At 42.3% G+C, this 19435-nt stretch overlaps 1 long non-coding RNA gene across 3 annotated transcripts; it reads left to right on the top strand.

Annotated features, from left to right (window-relative positions):
- The first annotated feature begins 2872 nt into the window (after window positions 1-2872).
- LOC106036598 (uncharacterized) lies at window positions 2873-19111 on the top strand. 3 transcript variants are annotated; one of them, XR_007162173.2, is made up of 10 exons: window positions 2873-4536; window positions 8108-8223; window positions 9054-9175; window positions 10322-10443; window positions 11626-11761; window positions 12813-12989; window positions 13755-14166; window positions 15831-16002; window positions 17083-17181; window positions 18439-19111. It is a non-coding gene; the product is annotated as an uncharacterized lncRNA (long non-coding RNA). The 3 variants fall into 3 exon arrangements; XR_010830002.1 differs by lacking the exon at window positions 11626-11761; XR_010830003.1 differs by lacking the exon at window positions 11626-11761 and having other exon boundaries at window positions 10322-10450.
- The last annotated feature ends 324 nt before the right edge of the window (window positions 19112-19435 follow it).

The raw sequence follows: 19435 nt of genomic DNA, 5'->3' as shown, positions 1-19435 counted from the left end.
TACTGCCATATGAGAAGGTGACTACTTCCAGTCACCGTAGACATCAGGGCATTTAAATAGGTGTCCAGGTGTGAATTTGGTCAGTTTAGCAGTAGTATCCAAGCTTGAACACATTGATATGGCTGATGCTTGCAGAACATCAACCTGGCACGTAAGCATAATGTTAATGCAGAGAATTTCTTAGGTTGTCTTAAGCTGTACGCAGCCACCTCTGCTAATTGTACGTTTGATTTTCCTGGTGATGGGAATCTGTGATAGAGAGTATAATGTAATATACTTTCTGCATATCTAAAATAGTATTTAAGTAAGCATTTTAATTTCTACATCCATATTGCACTGAACTGTTTTGTTGTTTAGTTTTTGTTTTTCTTTTTTTTTGTAATTAAATACAGCTAACTTCAGATCACAGCACTCATTTGTGCTGAAGCAGTGTTTGACCTTAGCAAGCTTACAGCATTATTTATAAAGGACAGATATATAAATATGAAGTACCTCATGTTGAATGTTATTGTACTGTATCTTTAATGTCACAGTGCAGATCTTGTTGGACTAATGAATGTGTATAATCGCGTTAAATATACAAATAAAAATGGTTCTTAAATGGTTGTTTCCTGCAGTACCTTTGAAGTATGAGCTGTGAAAGCCTTTACTTAGCTATCTTTTAGTGATTTCTATTGTACAGTTGGGCACAGATATTTGTTGAGCTTATGTATTCAGAGATCTTTTGATCCCCAAAGAAGTAAAAGTCTAAGGAAAAACAAGGAAGAACAATGAAAATGTTAATCAGTTACATTGTAAAAAGGTTGACGATTAAGCTAATGAGCTAGAGTGAATGAATTCATTTATGTGCTTTATGAAAGACCTTGTCTGCTAGCATTAATATTTTAATGCTCTATTAATATTATTAAGTATGTGGAGATGAAGGGGGAGGGTCTGGAGTTTATTCTAAGAGACAGTTGGCACAGGGAAGGCCATGGTTTTCAGTCTCTGATCTGTAAGAATAAAGGACATGGTTCATGCAAAGGGGCTGTTCTCTGCTGAAAAGTTAATTATGTCACGTTAGTCAGAATTCTGATTGTTTTCTTAACAATCTTCTTCCAGCAGATTTGAGTCTTCATTTAAACTTTTATTATCAGTGAAGCTGAAGCCCCACTTCCTTGATGTCCATATCCAGAACCTCTCATATATTATCAGCTAATTATAAAAAAATACTCCACAGCGCCATATGGAGACATGGAAATTTAATTGAGGAATTCTTCCCAAATAAAAACAGTAACTTCAGGTTTCATCTAAAATCCTGATTAAAGCATGTTTACAGGCATCAAGCTTGTCTCTTTTGGTAAGTTTTCCTAAAATTCTTGCTGCTGTATTTATTACTACACTGCTGTATACGTGATCCAAATTCCCTTTTGTGTCCAGTGCTTCTCATTAATTTGGAAGAGGCTTCAAACAGGAACTGATCATGCAGTTCTGTACTAATAATGCAAACTCTTAAATGTGTGGTAGGTACCGGTGTGGTCTGTTGCAGGACCACATCTGCAGCAGTCCAGCTAGTTATGTTACAGGAGATAGGTCATTATTTATTCAGGTTGTCCACTTTATTTATCAGAGAAACTGAGGCTGCGAGCAGCACCTATCTTATCCAAAGGGACATTCTTCATTTCTGGCTGAAACCTAACAGAAGGAAGTGCTAGAACACTTGCTTTGGAAATCGGTGTTAGCGTGGCAGTCTCTTGCTCTGTGTTCATTGATGCAAAGAAGCGAGCGTGTATTCACGCCAGAAGGAAAGGATTTTAAAGTGGCAGGAAAAAACTGACGGGGTCTTTCAGGATTTGGGAGGAAGACGACTCCAAAAGCTGAGTTCAAGCTTTGTCACAGATAAAATCTTGCTAAGTGGGGCTCTCTGTTCCCTTTTAGTTGGAAATTCCTGAGGAGCTGACAGCCGCCACCTCTCAGGCAGACAAGGTCCCACCTACACCAGGCTCCCTGTGAGTGCTCACCTCTCAGGTACAGGACCCCAGGATTTCTTGGCCTCTGAGAGTCAAGAGACCTTGTCCATGGCCCACAGCGAGCCCGTACCTCCTTAGGGAAGCCAGTTGGTCCTGCTGTAAGCAGGAGGGTCTTGTTGGACCTCCCTGGCTCAGCACGCAGTGGAAGCCAAGGCCACAGAGCCAGCTCCTGGCACAGGAGTGGGATAGGGACTTCAGCCCATCTCAGCAGTAGTTGGCCCCTGAAAAGCAGCAGGTTTTAAGCCAGCCTGTTCTACCGTGCCTTCAAGCAATCAGTGGGAGCACAAATACCTGCTGATTTCCTGAAGGCAATGAAAGGAGCTGTTTTCTCAAACATGGCAGTGTGACTGTGTTCAAAATAAAATTACAAAAAAGGCTTTTTGGCATGCTGCTCCATTTCCAGAACTCTGATTTTTTTTTTCTCCCTAAGACTTCCCCACAAAGTGGGACCCTGGCCCAACTGAGATCAGTAGGCATTGCCCTAGTGACCTCAATGAACCCAGGATTTTCATTTGCAGTGTTCAATTTTTGTGATTATTCCCAAAGAACTACACAAGAAAGGGAAATTAATTTTGAAATCACACTGTAATCTGATTATCTAAAATATAGGTAGAAACATTTCTATCAAATCTTATCAAAAGTCCTGCTCATAAGGAGATTTTATGTGCCCCTGCCAAAGCCTTCATACTAATATGAAATGCTTTATCTTCAGTCATGAGTCTACAGGCAGAACAGTAAACCTGTTTGAGGTTTGATGTAGATTTTTTGCAATCTACATTTGAAATTCATAGCACATAAGACACATAGATGGCCAAAGTATTTTAAGAAAGTGCATGTAAATTGTCCACAGTCTCTTCAGAATGAAGGAAAAACAAAAACATATTTTGCTTGTAGGCACTTATTTTGAAAGAGATTCCTGAAGTCTGCTGGGTTTGTGGATAGCATCAGAAATGCATTTATATTAAGACCTTAATTGTAGCATTTTATAATTAAATTTCTAATTGTTTTCTATAGACAAAGATAATGTAGTTCTCCTTTGGGAATCCTCCGTCCCTGTGCAATTGGGCTTACGTTTGAACGCATATTGGCAAATGCAATTTTCTAGATCTCATTTTAAAGCCTCACAGCCGCGTTGAGTGCTGCTTGGGGAGCAGCAGTGCTTCAAGACCAGCCCTGACTGTTTCCAGTCCAACAGCAAACAAGGGTTTGCATGGGGGGATTTCTTCAGAGATTATGCTGCAGGTAAGTAGGGAGGAAGAGTTTACATTTCCCTGAAGGAAAGAAACACCTGGTTTTGCCTCATGTTGATGGCCACCACCTGCTGAACATCGCATCCAACAATTCAGCAGCCATGCAGGCATGAACATCAATGGGACACCGCTGCATGAAGGCACCAGTGGGAGCTCCCAGATGCAGGGCTGTTTCAGGTGAGTTGATTCAATGAGCTGAAGAAATGGGATCCCATGTCGTAATGTTCCAGCGACAGAAGGTTCCAGCTCGGCTGCTGAACAGTACGTGACTGTGACTTTTCACTACTGTGACTCCCACGTTGCATTTTATTATTATTCTGAGGGGGTCTCCAGCTCTCCTCTGCTCTGGGCTGCCTGTTCCTGCTCTGTGTCACACATTGCGTGCACCAAGCCCATGCAGTGCTTGCGTGCTGAGACTGAGGGTTCTGGGAGCACCTTTTGGAAAGGACTGGCTGAGAGGGTGGGACAGCCCAGCGCTCAGTGAGCTGCTTGCGTGCCCTTCTAGGTGTGCTGAATGCTGACCACCCGGTGTGGCAGGAGAGGGCAAGGCAACTACTCCCTGTGTGTATATAAATGCATGTATTTCAGCCTCACGTTCTCCAGCCAATTGTTGGTTCTTAAAAAGTAGAAGGAACATAAATTCACCATTTATTTATTTATTTGTTTGTTTATTTTGGTAAGCCACGAGGATTGTGATTCTGACACAGCTAATGTATGCTTCCGTCTTTACGAAGGCAGTGGGCTCGGGGGGCTGGGAGACAGGACTCATGTCTACCTTAAAAGCAAACATGGGAACATCTCCTTTCTTCTCTAATGCCTTGTTCTTAGGAAGATGTCATGCAATAAAATAAACTCATACAGAGCTGGGACCTGACATGTTTGGCTTGTTTCTGTAGCACATTTGTGTGTGTGTGTGAATAAAAAAAATGTATTTAGCTTAGAGATACTAAACTGCAAGAGTATGGGGCTAGCACACAATTAAAGCACTTGCAGATGTAAGGCTATTGCCCTCTGCTTGCATTGTTGAGCTAAGGTGTGCCATGTTCATACTTCTATTCTTACCCAGCAGGGCATGCCAGTAGTGGTACCCACATCAGCACCATCAGCACTTAGGGAGGAGGGATGCAGAGGGAGAGAAATGAAGCTCAAAGCTCTGGAATAAGGAGGAAATGTATCTAATCAGAAATAAAAGCCCTCATCAGGCACAGACAATAGAGAGTAAACTGGCTTCGGGAGAACTGTTCAGGCATCACAGGAGCCAAATCAACAGCCATCAGGTAGGAATACAGTCATGTCAACTACTTAAATCATTCCCAAAAACTGCTTATGCTTGAGACCTTCCTAGACACTACAAAGGAAGAAATTGTTTTGCTGCCTTAGAAAAAAGACCATACATATTTTTCCCTTTTTCCTCCATGCTTCATATAGTAGTTTCCTTACAATATATGTTACAGAAGCTGTTTTTCCTCAGTGCCAGGGTATGAGCAGGCTGGCTGACCTTGCGAGGAAAATAATTCTCAAATATAAGCTGTAGCTGGCGTATCAAACATGCTCCTTCACCCCTCTATGCACAGAGGCTGTTGGCTCATAATAAGATGGCAGAGAGCTGACAGAGAGTAGGAGGCCCCAGACATATTTGGGAAAGGAAGCTTTCCCTGCACCCACACTGTGTTCCCGAGAACGGCAGTAGCAGGGTGCTGTGCTCTTATCAAACACTCGCACGAGTTTCGTGTGAACCAGGCGTGCTCTCCATGTGCCTTTCTTTTGGGTTAGCTGGGACGCGCAGGATGGCTGTTGTGAGCTCTGGGCTCTCTGTGTCATCTTGCTGCCAGCTGCGGGGGGATGGATGAGCCCAGAACCAGCATAAAGCCTGCTGATGTTGTGAGCAAATATGAGCTAACAGTGAGTTTGTACTGGCTCAGCGTCTCATGGCATTTCGGAGCTGGTATTAGGAGCTTTAAAAATCACTGTAATGCAGCATGACATACCTAAAATTTGGGGTTCCTCCCAGCTCCGACAGAACCAGACATGAAGCTCAATCGTTGCTCCAGCTGTCCCGGCCATTTGTCCAAGAGCTAGAATGTGCTCATTTGCAGATGTGGGGTGGTAGCACTAACGCTTGTGATATGCACTAAACCACCCCAGCCTTGTGGCCAGGATCGGAGCTGACTGCCCAGAGAGATGCCAGCCCCACCTCTCATTTGCAGTATTGTCCTTGGTAGTGACAGTGATCACAGGTACCACAAGCTCAGGGGCACTGGGAAATGGTAGAGGCTTAAAACTGAAAACCAGACCTGTAGAGGAGGGCCATGGTAAGTAAAATCAGCTGAAAAGACTGAATGGTTCTGATTCCTGCCTAACAATTTTCAGTAATGCAGCTTGTGGTCACTGGTTGGAGGTGGATTTCCACGTCATAAAATATGACGCCCAGCACCAGCAGGGCTGAGAGCAAGCACCGACTGTTTCTCACCTAGGGAAGCTGGCATTCAGCACTCTGTGTCTGCCTTTGCAAGAAAAAAAAGTAGAGTTTCTCATCAGCACCACACACACACACAAAAAAGTGAAATTAATTGAACTGTGGTGGGTGTGACTTGATCTAGGAGCAGCCTCACAAATGAAATTTGGAGCTATGCGACACAGGAAGGAGCTAGCACATTAGGTTACAGTAGGACTGACGAATTAGTAAGGAGACCCTATCCATAATTTCAGTGAGCTGGGACAGACAGGTAGGAGAGAGAAAGATGTGCACAGAAAAACCAATATTCAGGTAGGCCAAGATCCAGGGACTTCAAAGGGAAAAAAAAAAAAGTCAGCCAAGTTAAGGGAAAAGAAATCTCCTACCCTTGGTTTCTGCCATTTGTCATGCTGCTCGAGTGATTGTGTAGATGATGCACTTTTGCTGAGCTCCTGTTAGGACACCATAGTTAGAGAAATGAATTGCCCCAGAAGGCCAGAATGAGGTCTTTCAAAGGTCATTATCAGAACTGGTTTCTCATCAATACACTACTTGATTGGAGGAAAAGACTCAAAATTGCAGGGCTTTGATTGCTGAGGGGGAAGCTTTCAACTGCTTCCCGCTGTTCTGTCATTTTGTGCTAACCTCCAACGGCCCTGTTAAATTGATGTCCTGTTTCACATTCACTGCCCACAAATCACTCTTCTCCTGCTAATATAGGAAACAGTCACACATGATAGAAATTGGAGTGGCTAAACACGAAAGCCAGTAAAGAACTCAAAAGCATTTCCTTACTGATCATGGTGCTGATTCCCCCCCAGAGCACTTCACAATATTCACTTGTGAACTTCGTTCAAAAATACAGAGCCTCATGTCTGCCTTAACAGACTCTTTTGCACAAATACTGCTCCCAAACAGTGCAACGTGAGGCTGATTTCTGTGAGATAGCTAATTTCTTGCAGCTAGTTGGAAGGAAAAAAAAAAGGCTAGGAGTGATGCAGCTGTTCAGGCAACGAGGTGTCATCGCTGACACTGTGTGCCTCTGAGTACTGCTGCTGTGGGCTAGGTCAGCAATGAAAACAGCACAACAGCCCTGTTTTCTCAGGACTGCCATCCCATGAGAGAGTGCCTGGAGCCAGGAAGTTATTGGGCCTGAAGGGATGCTAGCAGGCAAAGTTCAGAAAGTCTGTGGGGTTATTTCTATTTGGTTTTGATTTTTTTTTTTTTAAATGTGTTTCTGAGCTCACACAGTCTTAGAGATTTGCACATGCTTACAGTCTTGCATCCAGAATTGAGTTGTCCTGCCACTGATGGCATTTTACTGAAGGCCACTTTCATTGCCAGATTAAGCTGAAAGAAGCAGACTGGGCATGGAGAGCCCCACTGATCCCATCTATCCCTGCTCTGATGCAGAGGTCCGCCAGCAGCAGAGGGAGGGATAGACAACTGGAGATCCTAAAACAAGAGTAGGTTATCCAGGAATACCCTTAATAAAGGTCTTAAAGGGCTTCAACACAACTGGAGAAGACAGAGTGAGTGAGCACCTTGCAATCTATAGCATTTGTTGTGAGCAAACAAGAAAAATCAGTCCATTTTCCACTGGCCTTCAAATGTTGTTGTTTCCCTTCACGCCTCCGTGTGTTTCCCCCACTGCAAAAACTGGAGGACGAAACTGAGTGCCTCTGCAAAGCGCCTTTATATCTGCTGATCAAAACTGCTTGGTTTTGGCAGCAGGTATCAGGACAATTGCCACAAAGCCCCACTCTCCTTGGGCAGCCCAGCCCGCAGGCAGGCTCTGTGACCAAAAGATCCCCTTACCGTCCCCAGACTGAGAGAAGGAGCACTGCTGAAAATCAGCAGGAGAGTGGCCTCGTATGTAAATCCTTTCTAAAATATCTGTAAGCCTCAGCTGCTTTAGTTCCAGCAGTTCTGCCCATAACAATGAACTGCCAGCCAAAAGGTAAATAGAAATGCAAAATATCCCCAAAGCAAACACGTTACTGTCTTTTAAAACAAGTCCATTTAAATAATGGGAAAATATATTAAAGAAACAGAATCTATTCGGGTTTATGTTTAAAGATGATTTAATGCAAATATCACAGGTTTATCCTGAGTTGCTCCCTTGAGAGGATTCACTGGGGAAGCAATTTGTTTCTTTTTAGCTAAGACAGGAAGCTTTGAAGTTAGCGAGTTGTCTGTCTCTGCGAGTAGCCCATTTAATCTTAAGGAAAAGTGTCAAATCCAAGTTGGAGTTGTTAACTACTTGTGTGTCGGTGCGTTGTTGGAAGCACTGGCAAGAAGTCGTCGGCAAGCTGTTGACTGGCAGTACAAAGAAGAAAAAAAGTTTATATATATATATATAGGCTATTGACAATTTTTTTTTTTTTTTTCAGAAGCAGTCTCCAGAGTTTTAGGGACGTTTGCCTGCTCCATCTCCCCTGGTACTACTTACTGCTCCTTTAGCTGTGCTAATGAACAGGTTTCTGGAGCTTTGCTGTAACTGGATTAGGTAAATGACCTAGGTTTAATTTCTTTTACTTTCAGCTTGGAATATTTTGCCGATTTCATGCATAGGATTGCCCCACAATGGGCTTGCTGGCACAACTGGGTGAGCGATGAGGTGCGACCAGTCGGTTGATGGAAGCAGGTGCCTCTTGCAGGCTGTTTCCCTGCACAGAAAATTTTAAAAGCTGTTGTCTGAAACTGCCATGGGATTCATGTCAGACTCCACCTTCATCCCAGAACTGTTCTTCTGAAACCAATTTTTCCACTCTTTAGCTACAAATCAGACCCTCAGCTATCAATCAGCACAGCTCCACTGAGCTGGGTTACATGAGCTCTGCACAGTGTCAACTTTTAGCCCAGAGGCACCAGCCTTGGGGCATCAGCTGCAAAGAAAACATCTGCAGTGTGAGTAGCCTATAAAGCAATCCGGGGAGGTCAGCATGCATCTGAAGATAGCTCAAAACAATAACCAGAGGGGGAATATAAACTGTTTACTGCACTTGGATTTGCACTGAAATGTACTGATGCAAAATTCATAGCCAACATGAATTAATTCACTCCTGATCATTTCCTATAAAAACTCCAGCTTCTCCCCACTTCCCCTAATGACTTCTGCTCAACAGCTGTGGATTTGCAAACTGAACTGCAGTAGATGTTAACATTTCAAAACAGTGCTAAAAACAGTGAATTGAATTGCCTTTGAAATTTTACAGTTGCTCCCGGTTATACCAAATTAAACTTGTGATGTTCTTTATGGGCTATACTTAATCTTTGAGCATCTTTCATCTCATTATCACCCGCATGTGAGGGAGATGCATCATCCCTCTTTTGCAGATGGAAAAAAGAAGCACAACATCTGAGAGAGTCCTGGAAATTGCTCTGATCAGTAGCATGGGCTAAACTCACAAGAAGGCCCTTGCCTTTTCACAGTAGCTGAATCAGCTGCAAGATCTCAGGTTGGTTTTCCCAGCGTACCGCAGAATTTAGGTCAAGTTCCCACTGGGGACCAGGCAATGAGATGTGCAAAGCTGTTCCTGCTTTGCAGCAGCTCCTCGGCTGGAGAGGAGAGCTGGGCGCTGCTGTTTAAGATGTTGTTGTCCCTGTTCCTCCTCTGGAGGGTGAGCTGAGGGCTGCAGCTGAGTTAATGGCCTCAACAAATGCACGGTAAAGTCAGTTTATGTAATGACCTGGAATTTATATCTTTGCTCATGAAACAGGAGCTGGTGGCTCTTTTAATGACTAGTGTGTAGTGTAAATACCATCCTGAGCTGAAGTCTTTCCTCAGACAGTCCACGCAAACGCTGATGAAGTCAAGGAGAGCTGGGCTGCTGTCCAAGGACAGAAGGTGGTTGCTTGTGTGCTTAGGATACACCGAAAGCATTAGGAATGAGATGTGAGAACAGAAGAGTAAATAAGCCTATTTACCATGTGGGGAAGGGCTGCCTTACAGACAGTTAGGTGCAAAAGGACTAGTCAAGGACTGCACTCATTTGCCTCTCCCAAAATCACAGGCTCACCTGCCCTCTTTCCCCCCATCAGCTCAGGAGTGAGCCCTGGGATACCCCTTAAAAGAGCAGCTCTACAACAAGGAGGTGTAGTCCTGTGTGCTCTGTTGAAAAGATTCCTCATCTGAAGAACTAAAGGCATGACTGGAGATATTTGAGAGTACAGACTTGTAGTAAGAGGAAAAAAAAAAAAAAAAAAGGCTGCTGTAATAATATTTGTATTTCCATGCTTCTGTAGTTGAAAAGAACCGAGATTATATGTTCATAATGTTTGCTGGAGAAGCCTCTAAGTCAAGTCAAAAGGAAATGAGGTAAAAAGATGTTTTACTGACACTTTTTTTTTTTTCCCTTCAAGTCTGCTTTGCTTTATAAGCTTATGTAAGCAGCTGGTATAGCAGAGCATCCTGCTTCTAAACTCTGACTTTGGTGTGGCTTCTCTGGTAGCAGCAGCTTTCAGTGCAACTAGCTGCAAGAGGAGCAGCTGGGTTCACCCCTGGTTCTGGCAAGCTTCAAGGAAATCCATCGCACCTGGCTGCAAAGCCTGCGAGGTTGAGGAGAGGAAAGCAGGGATTTCAGTGGCTCTGTGCTTGTGTGCAGGATGTGAGCAAAGCTGGTTGCAGTGAATCAATGCAGAGGAGTACCACCTGAACACAGGAATAGAGATGAAGAGGATACATAACGTCCTGCAGAATCTTAATATTCCAGAAATAGGGTATCAGGTATGAAGTAAGTAATGGGGCTGGTTGGCAAAGCCTTGGATTATGCAAACTGACCCTAACTGGTGGCTGCTTCAGGGTTAGAAATGTGTATGAATTTTGTGGCTGCAGTTTACCCTGCAATAGTTAGAGAGCTGTTATATTAATAGTATAAACCAGGCACTGTGCAAATTGGGTGGGAAAAGAGAGCTTGTTTCTCTTGGCTAGAAGAGATCCCTCAAGAAGTGAGATTGCAGGAGCTGTGAGGGGAAGAAAAGAGTGGCACAGGGCCACAGAGTTAGCTGAAGTAGCACCTTCTGTGAGTAAGGCCTTCCCAGCAGAATTAAAAATTCATCAGGCCTAGGACCTTAATAAGCGATTTCAAAAGGAGATGTGGCAAACAGAGCTCAGCAAGGCAGGCAGATCCTGCTGGCCCAAGTGGCTGCAAGCCAGGAGCAGGGGGAGAGTGGGTCCGCACTTCTGCAGGGAAATTATAAATAAAGGAGCAGTGGGAAAAGGAAGGGGTAAGTCATGAAGCAGCCAGAATTTGTTTAATGTTTCTCAGGATTTAAAGCTAATCACAAGCTAAGTTGACACTCATGATTCCTCCTCCCACCCCACACCTCCAGGATCTCCTAATTTATAGGCGACCAGGCTCCTGCGCTTTTCATGAGCATGATGTACGTGAAGGGAGCAGCCTAATACCTCAGCTGCTCCAGGAGCCTGACAGTGTTTTCTCACTGCTTCTCCCTCCAATAAATCAAAGTGTTCAAATCTACAGACTGCACAGCCAGTGAAAGTCCTACAGTAGGGAACAGCGGCTGTTTATGCATTTTTACAGCCGTGAATCTCCTGGATGGCATTCCTGCTGACTGGAATGCCTTGCAGCAGTTATATAATTGCAAGCAAAAATTTCATTCTTTTTGCTAAATTGCTGAACCAGAAGGGTTTGCTTACTAAAGGACCAGAGGGAAGAAACTGGAAGGGAGACGCGAAGGGAAGAAGCCGTATAAACTCTTGGGCTGTGATCAGCATTTTGATCATTTTAGGAATTTGTCAAGGGGAAAAAGGGGAGTTGAGTGGTGAGAGATAGGCGAATAATTAACCATGTATAATTTAGTCAATGAATTTTGCTGATTGAGAACTATCTCCAAATGGGTTTGTGTGTGTATCAAATGTTCTTTAATAGCTCTTTTCTGTGAATAGGTTTTGGATTGTAGCTTTATCCTGAGGAGTTCATTTGGGTATTTGATAATTAAATACTGAGGAAGAAGTGAGACTACTAGCACACGAAAAGGAAATCACGGAAATGGTGCATGTGTAGTCTCATTGATTTCTGAAGGTATGAGATAGGGAAAGTTTGATTTGATCTTTCATGTCTCTCTCTCTAGCCTCTGGAGAGGTCACCTCAAGTTTTGAGAGCAGTGAAATCTGAGGCATTTGGAGTGAATTACCCAGTCCTATCATATATTTGTCTTGCATGAACCCAGTTTTAGGGGAGCTGAGTACCTGTTTGCCTGCACATGGTGATGGGTATGCAATACTCATCTGCAAATCTTGTGCAGACAACCAAGCCTATTTCATTAACTCATTATTACTTTCCCTCTTACCCGCCTCCTATCCCTTCATTAAAGTGATATACTCCTTCTAGACTGTATTAGAGATTATTTAAAAAGCAGCAATTTTCCTGAAAATATTTGCAATGGAGCCTAAGCATCACTATTGCAATTAAAGATCTTAGTAACAATCTTTAGTATTAACTTCCAAGGCTCTGAGGAAGACACGGATGTTCTTTAACCTCCCCTCCTTGTGTAACCTTGAGAAGATAATTGCTTAGAGAAGTTTTATTATCCCCATCTTACAGCTAAAACCCATCTGAATGATAAAAAACACTCTTGGTCATGAGGCAAAAGTCTCAGACACATACATCCCCAAATCTGCAATGGGAGTTAGGAGAACGCCTGCTCTGAGGGTCTGACTACACCATCCATGAAGCTGATCTCGTAGCAAAGTACAGAACACAGTGATCTGCAGATGCTGCTGATGATGTGAAACTGCAAGGTAAAAAATAAAAAAAAAATGCTATGAAAACACATTGTTTAGGTGAAAGTCTTTACTGGATAAAATGTGGATTTTGAAGTAGCAAGTTCAGAAGCTTTGCATCTTTTATTGCACTAGGTCATTTGCATTTTACCTGTTTAATTTAAATTAGTATCCACAATTTATCCCCTCCTTGGGGAGGGGGGAAGTAATTTTGTATTACCGAGTAGCTTTCTCCTGTGAAGTTCCTCCTCCAAGTAGCACGACTGGCTTTTCAGAAAACTCTGCTCAGCTTCTGTGTATGTGTTTGCAGCTCACAAGCAGATTGCTAATGCTCTTTTTGTTTGTTTCAGTGCTTTCACTTAGTGGGTGACATTCCTGACAGTTTGATTACTTGGAATTTGAGGTGAAAGTGCCCAGGCAAAGAGATCAAGTCAAGATAGAGAAAAATGAGGAGCACGTTAGAATAAGAAAATTGGACTTTTTGTGAAGAACACAATTGCTTGTTCATATGTTGCTGAAATGCAAAGGTACTGTTAATAACTCTCTGAATGTCAGCTTTTTTAATTATCTTTGTATTTGCCACCTAGGATCACGAGGTAGGGACTTGTGGCTGCAGTGCGTACAACAGACAAAAGCAAAGCTGCTTGATGGAGCATCAAAAGTTTGTGGCACTGAAGTTTCGTGCAGCCATTGCTAAATCTTTCATGCTTGAAACAATGATGAGAAATGATTGTCAGCTATGAAACCAAAATCATATCAATCCACTGCAGGGTTGTTGTTTTTTTGTTTTGTTTTGTTTTTCTTTTTTTTTTTTCTTCAGTTGAAACCATGACCCAGCCTAGCACAGTTCACTTACCAACCTCAAGTGCTCTGTCAGGTTTGAAAAAGAATAGAAGTGAGTCAGGAAGGGTGAACGTATTTCATGCTTCATAAATGTATGTTGGGCTGGGAAGGAGAGAATGCCAAAAAGTAAAATCAAGCAGGTCAATGCTCGTATACCTCATTCCAATTATCTGTTGCATGTCTTATACAAAGACAGTGTATCTGCTGTCTGGATTTCCAAGGGGCATGTTCAATGTAGAGCAGCTGAAATGGAAGCTAAATATTACTGTAGGCTTTAGTTTCAAAGCAATAGTGCTGCAGGTAATTTTTCTAGCTATAAATAAAATGATCCTTAAAACTGGATGCAAAGAAACAGAAGTTTGGGGGTGATTTGGCTTGCCATCTCCATCACAACCTAGTCTTAATGAATATCTCGTTAGTTATTTCCACACCTGATGTTTCCTATGCAGAGACCTCCAGGATGCACCAAAGAAAGGGACTAAGTACAGAGCAGGAAGATAGATGAAGCTTAAATTATCATCAGCAGCACTGTTTGTCAAGTAGGGTATGCACGTCTGAGGGAGGCTGCGTGTGGCTGCTGCTGCTGACAGAGCCCAGGCAGCGTGCTCTGTGCGTGCACCCCTTCCGGAGGGACCCTGTGAAAGGGAAGTCCTCAGGCCTGGAGGAGGACAAGACTGATGCTAGCCTCTTGGCACCGAAGTCCACCAGGACTGAAGCACATTGACCTGCTGTGGCTGTGCAGAAAAGCTGAACTACTCAGACCCTCACTGCTCCATGGGGCTGCTTGTGTGGTTCGTTCCAGGGGCTCACAAGAAGCAAAACCTCTCACCAGTCATGGGAAAGGGACATCAATTTTGCAGTGTAAGTAACTTTCTGTGGCAGTGGTTTTTGTTGTAGGTGAGAAATAGAAAAGAGATGGGTTGGGTACTTCTCTCCTTGGGCATGAAGGAGAGGTCCCATCAACATAGTGCCCTCAGTGGTCCTGCCGTGAGGGCTCTTTCCGTCCCCAGGCTATATCAGATGCTGATGGGAATCCTAATCTCCCCTACAGAACTCTGTTTTCATCTCACTGATGAATATTTGTTGATCTCCTCCTCCATTTGCTTAGCAAAGTTGTGTTCTAATATCCTGGTTATAACATGAAGCTGATTAGCATACATGCACCCAGTCAGCCTCAAACATATGGGAACCTCTCAAAGATTATGTTAATTCCGAGGCGATGCTGCTCGGCGATTAGTCACAAAGTCTGCAGTATAATTTCATACCTCTATCTCCCTCTGCTCTCCTTCCTGTGCCTGCTCTGTATTTTTTGTACCACCTCTGGCAGAGAAGCTGGAGGTCAGACAAAGAAAGGAATGAAATACCGTCTAGCAAGAAAAGGTTATAAAGATAAATTGTACCACTCAAATGTGAGGCACTTGCAAGTGTGCTGCATAGCACAGAGTTCTGCATGTTGATGAGCTGTGTCACTTTACCTGTTTGCAATGCTCCTTCATCTTCTGTTGTTTTGCTTTAGAGCCAGTGATAATGCTGGCATTAAGCCATTTTTATCCCCAAAACTCCAAATGCTTTATTTAGACAAGGCTTGCTTTGCTCCTTGGCTAGAGAGGGCAAACCTGTGCCAGAGCCTTGAGGATTCTTATTTGAGGAAGAGAATCACTTCAAGCAGCTGGATAGGTGGGTACTGTCCTCTCAGCATTAACCATGTGTACACAACCTCTTCATTTTCAGACACTTTTTGCTCAGAGGAGGCTTCCTCAGTGCACCTCCTGTCACATATGGGCTTATGAAGCCCTGCATTTCTGCTGGAAACTTCAGGGACTGTGCATCTTGGATGTCAGATGCAGAAGTCAGCTTGCCCTTGCAGATAGCATCCTCCAAAGCCAGTCCCCCTGCAGTGGGAATGTCCTGGATGGCGTGGGGAGAAGCACAGGGGTAAAGCAGCTTGACAAGAGCACAAGCCAGCAGCTGGTATTGTTTAGCTTGTGCATCTGTATTATAAGATTTTATATGATTAAATTGTTCCACAAGGTAGCTGTAACTAAGTTATAAAAAGTCTCATAAATGTTCCAGCTGGTAGGTAGCAGACTGTGAGACGCAGCTGATGGTCAAATGTATACTCTAATCGGTCATGAAAAATTATATTTAATTCACTTAGGTTTACTTGAGAGACTTGAAGCTAAAGGATCAGCCAAAATACCCTTCAATTCTGAAACTTTTTTGGCCCAGTTCCTAAACTCTGAATACCCAAGAATTTCATATTTGACATTTCAAGCCAGGACACAGCTGATCCTTGTGGCTTAAACCTTCAGTAATTATATAAATGAACTAACAAAATTATTTTCTTCTACATTGACGTTCCTTTTATCTACATAACTTTCCTAGGAAGCACTGTAACTGTAAGTAAAGGACCTCATGTTATAAGCTTCTGTTTTCAGTCTCAGGGACTTTTAGTTTGGTAAGCCTTTCTTGAAGATGTATGACTTTTTTTTTTTTAATTTTTATTTAATCTTCCTTGCAAGCAGGTTTGTTCTGAGAGCTGTTTTACCAAAGATGTGTCACTGAAAAATGGTACTGTGGACAGCATAGCCTGCTGAACCTGCTCCGAGTGAGAAATAGCTTTCCTCTATCAGCACCATCTCGTCTATGTTGTATGTGAATCAGCAGCACCTAAAAGACAAGAAGCAGTGTGCTTTGGTGAATAAAATGATTTTTCTTGCTTATTTTGGTAGAGGGAAGCATCCACAGGAGCAGTTGACCTTCAGAAATTAGGTTTACGATGTTGTAACTTGTTTGTGCTTCTATCCTGGTGGTCTTTGAGGAAGCTGCATTCTCTCCTACCCGAGCACACAGCATCCCCTGCATTGCTGCCTCACCTCCCACAGTCTGGGTTCCTGGTGTTGGCAGTTGCATTTAAGCCGAACGTACAAAGAAAGAAGAGCATCTTTCAGGCACGTGGTCTCCACCTCATTTTTGGCGGCACTAATAACCCCAGAGAAGGTGTGCTGCTCTCTGTTGGTCTCCTCTTCTGGGTTTGGTTTTAGTCAGTGAAATTAGTCAGTGTTGCTGTAAATATCCTAAGATTATAGTGAATAATAATGATTCAAGCCCATATTATACTGTAGATTTCAAGCCTTTCAGCAGCAATGAAAGAAGAACTGGGGGCTGAGGGAACTGGGGAGAAGCACAGGTTTGCCCCGTTGATTGTATTAAATTCTTTGGGCTGGGTTCTCCTGTCTTCATCTCTCTCTCCTGTCTGCCTCCGTTGTGGAAACTCAATATTCACCTTGGCTATGCCCACATTAGCAAGGCCTGAAGTGCAATGGCAATAGGTTGGTGGAGTGAGACTACTGGTACTGGGACCACCGTGCTATCGGGATTGCAAGTGGGGTTACTCCAGGCTGGTAGTCTCATGTATTAAATGTCCCTTCACAGCTGGGCTGTGTTAGCCACTCTACTGGAGCGTGTCAAGAAAAGCTCCCATTGATTTATTCTTCACAAAAAAAATTGTTTTCTTTATAATGCTTTTTCTTTGTGGAAATAGCCACATTTAAAGTGTTCAAATTTGCAGAGAAAATTGAATCTACTTTTTTTCTTTTCTTCATTAATGTCTCAATTAAAAATCACTTAATTTTCTGTCCTAACAAAAATGGAAGAGCAAAATAACATAACAGGGATAGCAGATGCCAGGCACATATTCTGCCAATACCCACAGTCTTCAGGATGGGCAAATATTTTTCTGCATTTAAAAGTGTGTATTTTCTGTTACTTTCACAGGAATACACTTTCAGGCTTTATATCTTTTCACACCAGTGGACAGTCCAACATGCCTTAAGTGATTGTTCAGAACACTTTATAAAACGAAAAATAAATCAGGTAATATGTCCTAATCAGGTCTTGTCCTGAACTCATTGCCATCTTAAGTCCTTAAGTGAAAAAATATTTTTTTCCCCTTTCATTACACTTTTTATCATTAGAGAATATAACTCTGAATGTTGTTGCTTCAGTAAAATCCAGTCCCTCTTCTAAATCCTTGGCCTCAGTTATGCTGCAGCAATGAGTGCCACTTACAGTTTCTACCTCCAGTTTTGTCTAACCACTGAAAATACCTTCTTTCTTACAAAAAAAAAAAAAAAAAAAGTGTGTGGATAGATAGATAGATTTAAGAGAGTTTTTCATTTAAGACAATCATTTAAGAAAAATTAAATGAAAAATCCAGGATGGACTCTTTCTGTTTCGTGTTCAGGAAAAAGCTTAGTTTGGAAAATGTAATCCAGAAAGATGAAAGCTTTGAAAAGCTCTTGGAGTTTTATTAAAAGCTGGTTGTTATACTCAGAGAACCAAACAAGAATAAATGATCAGAGACAAAGCTTTCTTCCTGGAGACCTCATTGTCTAAATAGAAAAACTGGGGTAGGAGGAAAAAGTTTTGCTGCCATCACCGTTGCATCAAATTCAAGGTTAATATTCTGCAAAGGAATCACAATAGTAAGGAAAACTTAAGTTTTCATCCCAAAGCAAGGAAATTAGTCAACTAAGAATACAGAAACACTAAATGTTCCATATCAGATAGACCTATGGATTTTTTAATTCAGTATCCTCTCTTTTAGCAGAGCTAATTCCAGCTATGTCAAAGATGGTTTAAGAAATTTCACAGTAGGCAACTTATAGAAAAATGTGCCTGCATAGATTTTCTGGCCCTCATTGTTTAGAGCTTGCTTTCTGCTATTCTACCTGTTATATTAAATATGTACTCATGTGTGAGTACAAACAAAAACCCCTGTAGGTGTTTTGTTTTGCGACACTTTTTTTTTTTTTTTTTCTTTTTCACACTTGTTTTGGAGGCCTGCTCTGCTGCTGACCCAATTGCTACTTTTTGGCATAAACTCCTCAGGCAAATAATGCACTATTGAAGAGAGCCTCTCTTCCAGTTGCCTGATTTAAAAATGAATGAATTTAGTTGCCTAAATTAATTTTACTGTTTTCTAGTTGTTATAGTAAAAGTTGAGTAGAGATGCTCATGTAACCTTCATGAAATTTGCATTTTTTGCTTCTATTTCCAAACTATTGTAAGAAACCTATCCTTAATTTAATTTTTTCACTTTAACTTTTTTTGTCTTGAATATTTCAACAGCTGACTGAAATTTTACTGAGAGGCATAGAGAGAAGAAAACCAAAGTCAGCCGTATCAGAGGGAAGCAAGTCCATTTTTCCCCACTAAAGAACTATCTCCCAGCTCACACCTGGTGGAAAGATTGTGAGTTTCAGCGCTGCAGATGAATGTTTCTGGCCCGGAATGATTTCACCTATCTGAAAAGGGAGTTAAGTGTTCGTCAATTTTGTCTAAACTGCCAGGTTTTCCTAGAAATAGTGTTCCAGGTTTTCATAAGCCTGGAGACATTTTTGTCATTTCAACCTCGTTTAGTTTATTATATCCTGCCAGCCATGTCTAGATAAACTGTAATGAAGGCTGCTGCCTCCATTATAAACCCACATCTACTCTATCAACAAGCTTTCAGTACCATGACCATTATAAAAACTCTAAAATTTGATCTGCCATTGATGATAGGCAAGTTTCAATTTGTGGCTACTAGCCTGCACAAAATGATCTACAAATGGCACGTTGCAGGCTGTTATTTTGTATCCTGCAGGATGGTGTGAAAGTCCTCTCCCTTCCCTTCAAGGTGAAGGTCATTTCACCAGATCAGAAATTGCTATTGCTCTAACTGACATGGGGAACTATACCAGAAGCTTAATTTAAAATAAAAATAGAGGCAGTAGAATAATGCTGCATGCCCATTACTTTCCTGTCATTTGACAAAAACATTAATTTTTCACTGAGCTAGAAACCAAGACCAGTTCTTAAGAGAGCAACACATTTGAGAATGTGCTTCTTTATTGTTCAAACTGGTGGATCAGTCCTCAGACAACTCCTCCTTTGTTTTTTATAAGAAATATTTTCTCCTTTTTTCCACTCCTGCTTTGCCATGTTTAAAGCAGCAAAGTGCTTACGGCCCACCTTTGTACAGCTTTTACTTTCACCGGGCTTTCCTGAGACTGTAACCGCTCAATATTACAAATCCATGAATCCTAATATTGATGAATCTGGTTCTTGAAAAGCATGAGTTGCA

The sequence above is a fragment of the Anser cygnoides genome, chromosome 3 (assembly GCF_040182565.1).
Source record: "Anser cygnoides isolate HZ-2024a breed goose chromosome 3, Taihu_goose_T2T_genome, whole genome shotgun sequence".
Lineage (NCBI taxonomy): Eukaryota > Metazoa > Chordata > Aves > Anseriformes > Anatidae > Anser > Anser cygnoides.
The sequence above is the reverse complement of the archived record's forward strand: the minus strand, read 5'-3'. Positions and strand labels throughout refer to the sequence as shown.